Source organism: Rhineura floridana, chromosome 8 (assembly GCF_030035675.1).
Source record: "Rhineura floridana isolate rRhiFlo1 chromosome 8, rRhiFlo1.hap2, whole genome shotgun sequence".
NCBI lineage: Eukaryota > Metazoa > Chordata > Lepidosauria > Squamata > Rhineuridae > Rhineura > Rhineura floridana.
Window position 1 is genome coordinate 73,911,495 of NC_084487.1, and position 11,685 is coordinate 73,923,179.

Below are 11,685 nucleotides of genomic sequence, written 5' to 3' on the forward strand. Positions count from 1 at the left end.
CGCGGACCTGGCATGTATTATGGAAACCTGGCTGGATGAGGCCACTGCTCCTATCCTCGCGGTCATGTGTCCAGCTGGGTTCTTGTATGCACAGCAGCAGAGGGTCAGTAGTTGGGGAGGGGGAGTGGTGGTTATTTACCAAAGGTCCCTGGTTCTCACCAGGCCTCCTCTCCATGAGACCAAGGTTGTTGACTGCATGTACTGGAGGTTGGGCCCAAAGGGCAGTCTAGGGATTCTGTTCTTGTACCATCCACCCCGCTACACGACAGACTCCCTGGCCGAGGTACTGGAGGTGGTCTCGGATGTGCGTGCACAGTCCCCAAACTTGTTAGTATTGGGAGACTTTAATGTACATTCAGAGGCCATCCTCACAGGGGTGCCTCGGGACTTCATGGAAACCATGGCTTCCTGGGAGCTGCACCTTATTCCAACAGGGCCCACCCATGTAGCTGGTCATGCACTTGACCTTGTATTTGTCTCGGGAGAGGAGGGGAGTGATCTGAAAACTGGGGGTACATCCATCACCCCCTTGTCATGGTCAGATCACTACTTGGTGAGGGTGGACTTCTTGGTGCCACAAACCCTCCATGGGGGTGGAGAACCCATTAGGATGGTCCACCCCAGATGTCTGATGAATCCAGATGGATTCCCGAATGCGCTTGGGGATTCTTTGGAGCATGCACACGGGCACTCGGTTGAGACCCTGGTGGAGGAGTGCAATGCTGCAATAACCGGGGCATTAGACTGGGTGGCTCCGAAACGTCCTTTCCCCCTGAATAGAGCTCAGACGGCACCGTGGTATACTCCACAGTTGCGAACTCTGAGGTGGGAGGTGAGACGGCTAGAGTGGAAATCTTGCTCTGATGATGATCAGACATGGGTCAGAGCGGCTGTGGCAGCCTACCATGTGGCGATGAGGGCAGCAAAAAAGGATTTTTATGCTATTGCGTCCACAGAGTGCTGTCCCAGGAGGCTGTTCCAAGTGGTCCAGAGCCTGGTCAGTCCAGTTGCCCCGGAACAAATGGAACATGCTAAGGCCTCCTATGATGAGTTTGCAAAGCACTTTGGGGAGAAAATTGATCGTATTAAGAGTGCTATTCCGTGCGCTGTGGACACAGTGAGCAAGCCAGAGGTGGCCAGTGGTGCTCCGGTGGTGTGGGATCGGTTCCAGCTTCTTCCTTCTGATGAAGTGGACAAGGTGCTTTCAACCTTAAAGCCAACCACTTGCTTACTCGACCCTTGCCCGTCGTGGCTCATTATGAGCTGCAAGGATAGCCAGGGCGAGGGGATCAAGATGGTGGTAAATAAACCCCTGGAAGAGGGAGTAATGCCATCAGCTCTCAAGAAGGCAGTAATAAAACCAATTTTAAAGAAGACCTCCTTGGATCCCCAAGATCTGAACAACTTTTGCCCAGTCTCAAATCTGCCATTCCTGGGCAAGGCGGTTGAGCGGGTGGTGGCAAAGCAGTTGCAAGTGCATTTGGAGGAAGCTGATTATCTGGATCCATTTCAATCACGCTTCAGGCCTGGACATGGGACTGAAACGGCCTTGGTCGCCTTGGTGGATGATATGAGGAGGGCGTTGGATAGGGGCGAATGCACCTTCTTTGTCCTCCTGGATCTCTCAGCGGCTTTTGATACCGTTGACCACTGTATCCTTCTGGACCGCCTGAAGAGGTTAGGCATAGGGAGCACTGTATTGCAGTGGTTCCATTCCTTCCTCTCTGGTAGGTACCAGAGAGTGGCATTGGGGGATGAGGTTTCAGATCCTTGGCCTCTCACTTGTGGGGTGCCACAGGACTCCATCCTCTCCCCAATGCCGTTCAACATCTATATAAAGCCACTGGAGGCTATCATCAGAAGATTTGGGCTGCAGTGTCACCAGTATGCTGATGACACGCAGCTGTATCTCTCATTCAAATCTTCACCGAGGTTGGCTGTAGAAACCCTATCCAAGTGCCTGGAGTCGGTGAGTGGCTGGATGGGAAGGAATAAGCTGAAACTGAACCCTGACAAAACTGAGGTACTGTTTCTGGGAGACAAGGGAAGGTTGGGGGATGTTGACCTGGTGCTCAATGGGTACAATTGCCCCTGAAAGACCAGGTCCGCGGCCTGGGGGTCATTCTTGACTCCCAGCTGTCCATGGAGGCTCAGGTCTCGGCTGTGAGCCAGGCGGCGCTGTATCAACTCCATCTGATACGGAGGCTGCGCCCCTACCTTCCCAACCATCTGCTCCCATCTGTGGAACATGCCCTGGTCTCCTCTCACCTGGACTACTGCGCTCTACGTGGGGTTACCCTTGAAAATGGTCCGGAAGCTGCAACTGGTACAGAATGTGGCGGCTCGCCTGATTAAAGGCAGCCGCCGGCGAGATCACATCACTCCAGTGCTGAAGGAGTTGCACTGGTTACCGGTTGTTTTCTGGGCCCAATTCAAGGTGTTGGTTCTGACCTTTAAAACCCTATATGGTTTCAGCCCAGTCTATCTGAAGGAGTGCCTCCAACATCATCAGGGATGCTGCTCAACAAGATCAGCCTCAAAAGGCCTTCTCTCTATCCCACCAGTTAAAACAGCTAGACTGGTGAGAACTAGGGAGAGGGCTTTTTCGTGGCCCCCACTTTATGGAATTCCCTCCCAAATGATCTCCGCCATGCCCCCTCTATGATGAGCTTCTGCCGGGACTTGAAGACCTGGCTCTTCAGGCAGGCTTTTGGGGTGGGTTAGGTTTTATTATTATTGTTGAGATTTTTAATGTTTTAATGTATTTGTATGTTTTTATTTTGTACGTCGCCCAGAGTGGCTGGACAGCCAGTCATATGAGCGACTAATAAATTTAATAAATAAAATAAAATATAAATAAATAAACTGTTATATTTTTGGCGCCAGGTCAAGACTTTCCTCTTCTCCCAGGCATTTTAGCATGTGTTTTTAAATTGCTTTTAAAAAATGTGTTTTTAAATTTGTATATTTGTTTTTAATGTTTTTAATTGTTGTAAACCGCCCAGAGAGCTTCGGGTATGGGGCGGTATACAAATGCAATAAATAAACAAATAATGGATATCTCATGTTGGCTCAAGTTCCACAAAGCCAGAAACTGGAAACTAAGGTTGATGCCTTAACAGATGTGCCCTTTGATCAGGAATAGTATTGTAGAATATCACACATTGTGCTTGCTTACCATTTACTCCCAATGTATCCATACTTTTCCTTGGTCTTTCAGGCCAAAATCCAGATTGGGAGGATGCCTGGGACCAACAAAGATGCCCTGTGTAGTCTTAGTCATGTATGACCTTATGAAACATCTGAGTCTTATTGTATTGCTACTATGAGTTGACCCATGAGGAACTTTTCATTTGCTACTCACCGTAAAGCACTTCTATGCCTCTTTAATGCTAATTTCAGATTGCCGTGTGCTGTATGTTGCAGAAAATTTCTGTTGGTTGGCTGAAAAATAAATGGCACACAAGATTGTAAAGGCTATTGTTCCTCCCCCACAAAAATTGAGTGTAGTGGAACAATTATACAACTCATACTAACTTCAATTACCTGCTACGTAATCTTCCTCTGAGATATGGTGTTTATACTCCAGTTTGAAACGATGACATCAGATGTCATCTATGCGGCAACAGCAGCAGCGCTCTGGGAACATGAACCTGATCTCAGGTGGCCAATTTCTTTCCACAGCCTGCTCCAGACCTAGATTTTATATTTGTGATCTTCAGATAACATTTCAGCAAGACTGTTTTTCTAAATATGAAATATAAACTGAATATACTATCATGTTCCAGACGTAGAGAGGGGGCATATGAAGATTATGATTTCTTATGCCTATTAACTGTTATTGAAAAAAAGTTGTCCCATATCGTGTAGAAAGTTTAGATGCTGTTTGAAAATAAATTCTAATATAACTTCAGCACTTAGAAGCGAATCTGATTTTAAATATGTAATATTTTCCCTGCCTCTCCCCAATGAAACAACAGTTTAAATGATTAAATTAAGTGTTTGTTGATGCACTTATACAAAAATCTTGCGTTGGAAATAAACTTCAGAGATTTATTTGACCTTATCTTAATTACATGGTAGTGGTTAGAGTGTTGGACTACAACCTGGGAGGCCAGGATTTGAATCCCCACACAGCCATGAAACTCACTGGGTGTCTTTGGGCCAGTCACTGCCTCTCAGCCTCAGAGAAAGGCAATGGTAAACCCCCTCTGAATACCGCTTACCATGAAAACCCTATTTGTAGGGTCACCATAAGTCAGTATCCACTTGAAGGCAGTCCATTTCCATTTTTACATATAAATTAAATACACTCCACTTATATATTATTAATGTTTTTGAGAAACACATATTCCTTTGAAGTCTTCATGAATTCATTCTCCAAATGTGGATTCTCTCCAAGATGGCATCATCCACACACAAGAGGGAAGTATCAGGAGGCTTGGGGTGGGGGACCCCTGGTTTGCAGAAGTCCAAGAATCCCCCCAATCTTTAAGAAACAAACCCCTCCAAGAGAGGAAAAACTCCAAAACAGCCCAATGGGACATTATCAAACAGAAAGCTGCCTTATATTGAATCAGACCATTGGTATCTTTGATTCTGCATTGTCCCCACTAATTAGCAGTGGCTTTTCTGACAGGTGTTCTTTCCAACCTTACCTGGATGGAATTATCTGTCAATTTCGATTCTCTCATTTTTTCTTTTTTCTAGTCTTTAATTCAGTTCTCCACATTTCTCCAGCAATTTGCTATTCTCATAGAAATTATTCAGCATTTTAGTGCACGTTTCTCCTAGCAAATGCATTTTTTTGCCATCCTGAGCTCCTACTGGGAGGAAGGGTAGGATATAAATCTAATAAATAATTTTTTGCATGCCATACATCAAATTCATACAAGTGCAAATTTTGAAGGATGGCTGTTTCAGTTCTCATATTGTTCTGGAAAGTGAGAATTTGACAGATTTGTCTTTAAATGTGAACTGAATTGAATTTCTCCCCCATCCATACCTGCTGGATAACAAGGATTGAACACAAACCAGATGCTCTGCACTGAGCTGCAAACTAACTGTTGAGAGGGAGGTAAAAGAAAAGCTGGGGCAAGGGCATGGAAAAGGGCATAGCTGGCTGTCTGGAACCCTGTAGGGAATTATGTAGTGGGTTCCACTTCATTTCTTCAAATACTTATCTTCAATGGTATATCCAGAAAAGAATTTTTTAATTAGATGTTAGATTGCAATCCTAAACTGAGCCTGCAGAAATAAGAGCAACCCTTCACCATGAACTTCCAAAGCCCTACTGAGCACACTGGTGCTAGTAAGTTCCATTCCATGTTCCTGATCCTGGTACCATGCATGGCCACACTAGGGGAAGGCAGCTAAGCTTATTTAAGCCCATGCTGCCCATGCTCCCCCCTTCCTTTGGCCTTGGTACCCACTCACCCTCCCTCTCATAGTGTGACTGGTAGGATCACTTCAGGGCCAAATAGGAATTTTTGGCTCACCTGCCATTGGCCCTGTAGGTGGGTTTTTTTTTCATCTATTCCACACTATATTAGTTTTGGGGTAGAGGCAGTTAGTTGTGGTGTTTATTCTTAATGGGTTTATCTATTCACTTTGGCAAGAAGGTATGGAAAGGGGAACAGGTTAGGTCAGCTTGGTGACCCCCTTAGGCACCTTTGTGGATGATTGGCAGTTCCAGAGGCTGGCAGCTCACGGCTGTAGGACCCAGGGGCAGGTATGGGCCACCTTTGGGAACAACTTGCCTCACCTGCCTAGAGGCCCAGTTTCTTTTGGTTAATTAAAGGACCCATAATTTCAACCCAGCTGTACATGTCAGTGTCTTTATTTCGGCCCACAGCCACAAAATTAGCAGTGTTTCATCTATAACACTGGACCCAGCTTCATGTTCACTTTAAGTTTCTGTAGCTTGGTAATGGTAGCATGACAGGATAGTATGAAGGAGACCCTTGGGTGGCTGAATAACCTTGATCTGTTATATGTCACAAAACACTTCCTTTATGGGGGCTCTTTTTCCCCAAGTGAGTGTAACTGGATTTGTGAGGCTTCTAAACCTCACCTTCACCCAGGGGACATAGAGAGGAAAAAACTTTCAGGTAAGACCATTGTATGTTCCTTCTCAACTCAGATCTATTATTCTGAGTGACTGAAATGTCACTCAGAAATGAAAAGCATCAACTGTGGGGCTTCACTTTCTCCAAGCATCCCCTTAACTTGGGATATGGTTGATTTGACATAAATTAAAACTCCAGATTATTTGTGATGTTGGTGGCAGACATGTCAATTTCCAAGATAAAAGATTGCCCTTCACACTTTGCTTAAGGGAGAACAGATCATCTAACTTGACATGTCATCAAGATGTGGCTAAAAAATATCATGGGTTCAGTATTAACTCTTATGGTTCCATCTTGTAATGTCGCAGAAGTTCATAATTACCTAGTTTGAGAATATGAAACTGCACTCCTCATATTTATTGATCAAATAGCAGTTTCCCAAAAAGTTCTTCAGTTCAAAATGTAAACCAAGGTCCCTCTCTAGTGACTTGAATGCTAAAACACAAGAGCATTTTTGCTGACGAGGGCCCTAGGCTAATAACATATTAAGGACTCTCTGGGGCATTAGCATTGCAGCATTCCAGGCACCAATGAGAAACAGGGGCCTCCAACATGAACTCTGTTTAGAAAAAAAGAGTGCATTGATGGTTTGAGTTGTAGTCCAGCAACTATCTCTGCAGATATTTTATATTGCCTTTAATTATGGTGTCATTTTGAAGTGAATTTTATATTGTTAATTGTGCTTTTATTTTATTTTGTTATCCACCTTGAGGATTTTTTAAAGGTATGGCATGTTTTAAATGAAATAAATTTGATTAAACAAATACATAATGCAATAGTTATCATCCAGCCTTGAATACAGCCAATTCTGAAAGTGTATACTTGGTGCTGCAGACTAGAAATAGACTGGATATTCTGTTATGTATACTGATTACTGCATTGCACAACTTTTTCTCTAGCAGAGCTGATGGGAAGCAGTCTCACAGCTGGTGTCAAGATTCTCTAGAGATTTCCTGGTTGCTGTAGCAACCATAAGCCTATATCAATGTATCAATGGCCCAGTACATGCAGTTGGATTTAGCATTCTGATGAGGTCTAAACAGAGCTGGTAGTGACAAGGGTCAGTAGAGCATCATTGTTATGAACATCATTACATGATGAAGGCTCAGACTGTGTTGGTCCATAGGAAGACCAGTTAATCTGGTCTCTCTTCAACAATTTTGAAATCCGGTTGGTTTTCAGCAACCGCTAGGGATTTTTGTCTATTGGGTTCAGTAAAAGACCTGTTTGGACTGTAGCAAACAAAGCTGAACTGAGGCCCTCAAGTTCAGCATTGTGGCCCTCAAGAATCAGCTTCTTCTCTTCTTCCTTTAACTAGGAACCTTTTGAGGGCCAAGAGAACACAGAAAACTAAGTACTTAAGTGGCAGAAAGTTTATAATTGATTTCTCTCAGCATAGTCTCCATCTACTCCAGTGTAACTGGTTGCTAATACTTGCCAAAACCCTGCAAGACTTAAACTGGAAGAAACACATTCACTTGCTCTTAACTTTTAATTATATTTAAACTATGTAATAAATATTACTTTTTGAAAAGCTATGCATATTACTCTTGGAGACTTACTTTGTGGTATTTGTCTAAAGGAGGAAAACAAATGCTCTATGATGAGATGGCAGACAAAAATTCAGGCAATAGGGTTTTTTTAATGTGTGAGCATCAAATGTGCCTGCTGACAATGTGCATCAGCTTTAACACACAGCCATTTTGAAGTAGTTTGATACAAAGTCAGGTGGATTCTATCTGACTTTTTCGGCCATGTGCCTTTAGTTTATTACACTATCATAAAGCATCATATGTTAGTTGAGTGGTGAGAGGATAAAATGTAAGCAGGTGGTAGTGACAAGGTAAGGTAAGAGCTTCTGCTGAAGCAATCACACACCTAATTAATCAAGAGTCTAGAGGAAAAAGAGCAGACTACTTTTACTGAATATTCATCATCACTTCAAAATGACACCATAATTAAAGGCAAGTTGGTTTCTGATGACTAACTCAATTCCTACTGAGCTGTCAATCTAAAAGATGTTCCTGACACAACTTTCAAAAGTTTAAATCAGTTTGCATACACTGACTAGACACTACATTGTTAATAATATCTGTATTGATTAGAAAACCTTAGCTTTCCTTTTTCATGTATTAGCAGCTGTGCATGTTATCTATATCCAATTTTGTATGTAGACACAAAATTGCATCTAGAATCCTAGCTTTTATCTTAAAATCTCTATTGTTGCAACAATACTTTTGAGCACTGATAGCACAAATAATGAAGGATCAGGTACAATTTTTTAAAAATCAATTTGTTATTTTCCATGGGCTTGGATCATAAGATAAATTAAGTTTACAGAAGAAAAACTCCCATTCCCCTTTGCCCCCCAAAAGCCTCTCTTAACAATGTAGAATGGGATCCCAGGGACTTCTCAGGGGAGAATCACTTAAAATTGGGACATTTGAGATTTCCTCCCTCTTGAAACAGACCCCATGGCACATCCCATATTATGCAGAAGGGCCCCTGACTCTCCAGTAAGACATTTTGTGGGGGGTGTAGGTGACTGCACAGACAAGCAGAGAACAGGAAACATTCCTCTCACAATCTCCATTTAGTTAACACCTCTTAGGATCCAAGCCATGATTTCTAATCTAAGATTGTCTGAGGCTGACCCACATTCTTCACTTTTTGAGGGCAGTATGTGGCATAGAATATTGTTGAGAAATTTCAATATATCTAATAGTAATTTGATGCCCATCATGATAAATTATTTTCTGGAGATATGTTTTAATGTCAAAGAAAGTAAATTAACTATGGAATTTCAGTTCATGATGTATTTTTTATATACTGAAGTACATTAACGCTTCTCAGGGGCTCAAATAACATACAACAAATGCCATTCAGTCAGCCATTCAATTCAGGGTTTCTCCCCATTCAGGACAGATACTTAATTTATCCTTAAAACCACGAGGCCATGCACATGGTTTGCTAAAATAAAAGATAAATGTCTATTTTCTTACCATTTCATAGTGTGAGCCTATGCATGTTTATTGTGATTTAAGCCATAATCAGGTAAAAGGGATTTACTCCCAAGTGTGCGTGTTTGCAGCCTAAATTGTCTTCAGCTTGTGATGAAGTATGAAGATACTGATAATCAGCTAAAACTGCACTAAGTTTCCATACAGGCCATTTTTGAAGGTGATACAGGCCTGTCATTCTGATCCAAGGCAATTTTTTTATATACCCAAATTGTTTTGGTGCATAGATTCTCAGTTCCGTCTTCATCTGGGCTGGTTGCAAAGTACTCACAATCACAGTGCCTTCTTCACTGTGGTCCTAGGCAGAGAAATTGTCCCTGAGCATCAGAATACATTTTCCACTAGGATTCACTGGACTAGTACATATGTCATATAGATTTAAAAGTGGCAGATGCACATACAAAAGGCCTTGTCTGTATCCTCACTAATTTAGATACATATTTGTCCTACTACTGTTTGGTTACTTTTAAATGTCAGGAAAAAATTCTTCAGTTGAGAAACATTAAGTAGTAAAATCAATGACTACAGGAACACATTCCAAATGTTCTCGTTAAGATAAACAAGTAGAACCTGCAACACAATGTTGCAGTGTAACCTCACCAAAAGGAGAGCTCTTGTTCATGACTCTAACCATCCTGAAGCGTGAGACTTGTAGTATTGTTCATGTCTCTGGGATGGAGAGGGTAAGTTTCAGGAGTGAGGAAAGAATAAAGGAGGAGTTCCCCTGCCTCCCACAGAGGTCTAGAAAGTAGCACTCAAGGATCGCAGCACCAAACCTAGACATTGTATCACTATATAGCATGGAGAGAAGGAAAAATTCTGGAGAGGAAGAAAAACCCCCAAGGTGTTTCTTTCCCTCTCCTTCTGAAATGTCCCTGTACTCCCAGAGGGAGTTTTTTAACCTAATGGCATGAATCTCCTTCCTTATCCTCTAATCTCTGAACTTACTGGTGGGACCACAGTGCTAAGATCAGAGACAGACTTCTCCTTGTTCTTTGAGATAAAAGGCAACAGCAGAGGCTTATCTTAGATCTTAGCACTATGGTCCCACAGTGGTAAGAGAAATGCTGCCTGCCCTTTGTGTTAACTGACAAAGTGCAGGCAAAGGCTTATTTCTGATCTTAGTACCAAGATGGACTGGCTTAGCAATGAGATCCACAATAGATCCCTTATATCTAGTATTAGCACTTAGACCCTCCCTACTGCTACAGGCTCAACTATTACCAGCTTTCTAAAGCTACTTACAGGGCATGCTTTAACTTGGGATTCCTGCACTGAGCAGGAGGCTGGACTTATAGGTCCCTTCCAACCCTTCTGTTCTATGATTCTTTGTATGGAAGTACAAAGGTTCTTCGCAGGCAATTTGGTGTTTTTTTTTAAAAAAATCATTTTCTTTTAATTTACAAGCTTATATACCTCTACATACCAATGGTACACACAAAAACCACTATCTTAGTTTTGGGCATTCCCATTTCACTTCCAAACTGATAGGCACTTAGCTACCCAAGTTCTCTTTGAAAAGGACTTCTCAAGAACAGCTAAATTGGCTAGGGTAAAATAATCCCTTAGCCATGAGGGATTGTGGGGAATATCTTGCATGCATTTCTGGGATGCACTAAGCTGGGAAAAATTAGGGTGTCTCATACAGTCCAGTTGCAACTTGTTAGGCTACAAGGGAGGCAGCTGGATCTTATCTGCACTGCCTGGTACCCAAGGTCAGGAGGCCTGAGTGGCCATAAATTAGTAGACCTGCCCTTATAGTGAACTTCTGGACTATTCCATCACCAAGAGGTGTCATGATTGGCTAACTGGCCCTCTCGCTGTTGCTGGACAAATTGCCATAAAAGAGAGGGTATATTTCAGCTAATTGCCCCATTCCATCCTGACTTACCTTTGTGATATCTGCTGGTGTAAGGAGCCTAGGGGACATACTCTTTTACTTTTCCATTGTGAGTACTGAGCTTAGGCTAGGTAAGCTTTGTTATTTGTGTCTGTGTTGAACTCTCTCACTACATTTTTGTATGGGCGTTGCTTATGCCCAACTTTAAGAGTGTTTGGGTTATGGGAATTATATGCTGCTTTTCTCATATGCACTTATATTTTAATCAATAAGCTACCTCATATTAACTGGTGTGTGGAACTTGAGAACAGTGTGGCTCTGAATCGAGCAACTTGACCGCAATGCTACTGCCTACTGAATTGGGTTCAGAGCAGTGAATGTGAGGTTGGCTCTCGTTCTTGGAAATCTCTGCCAGTCTATTGGCACTTTTGGTTTCTCCTTGACGCAGAGTGAGAGTCCAAGTTAAGGAGTGGTAGTCTACCTACCTTACAGGGTTGGGTGTTGGTTAACTCAACCCTGGTAAGGGAGGCACGGGTCGTGCCTGGCCAAGTTCAATAGCCCTGAGGTTGGGAGTTGACCTGGCGGTTCTTGACAGGACTGATACCTAAAAATTGCATTGATACTATAGTACTCATTTGAACTTAATTATTAATAAACAGCACATACTGTTTTACACATCATATATATTTGTAAACTT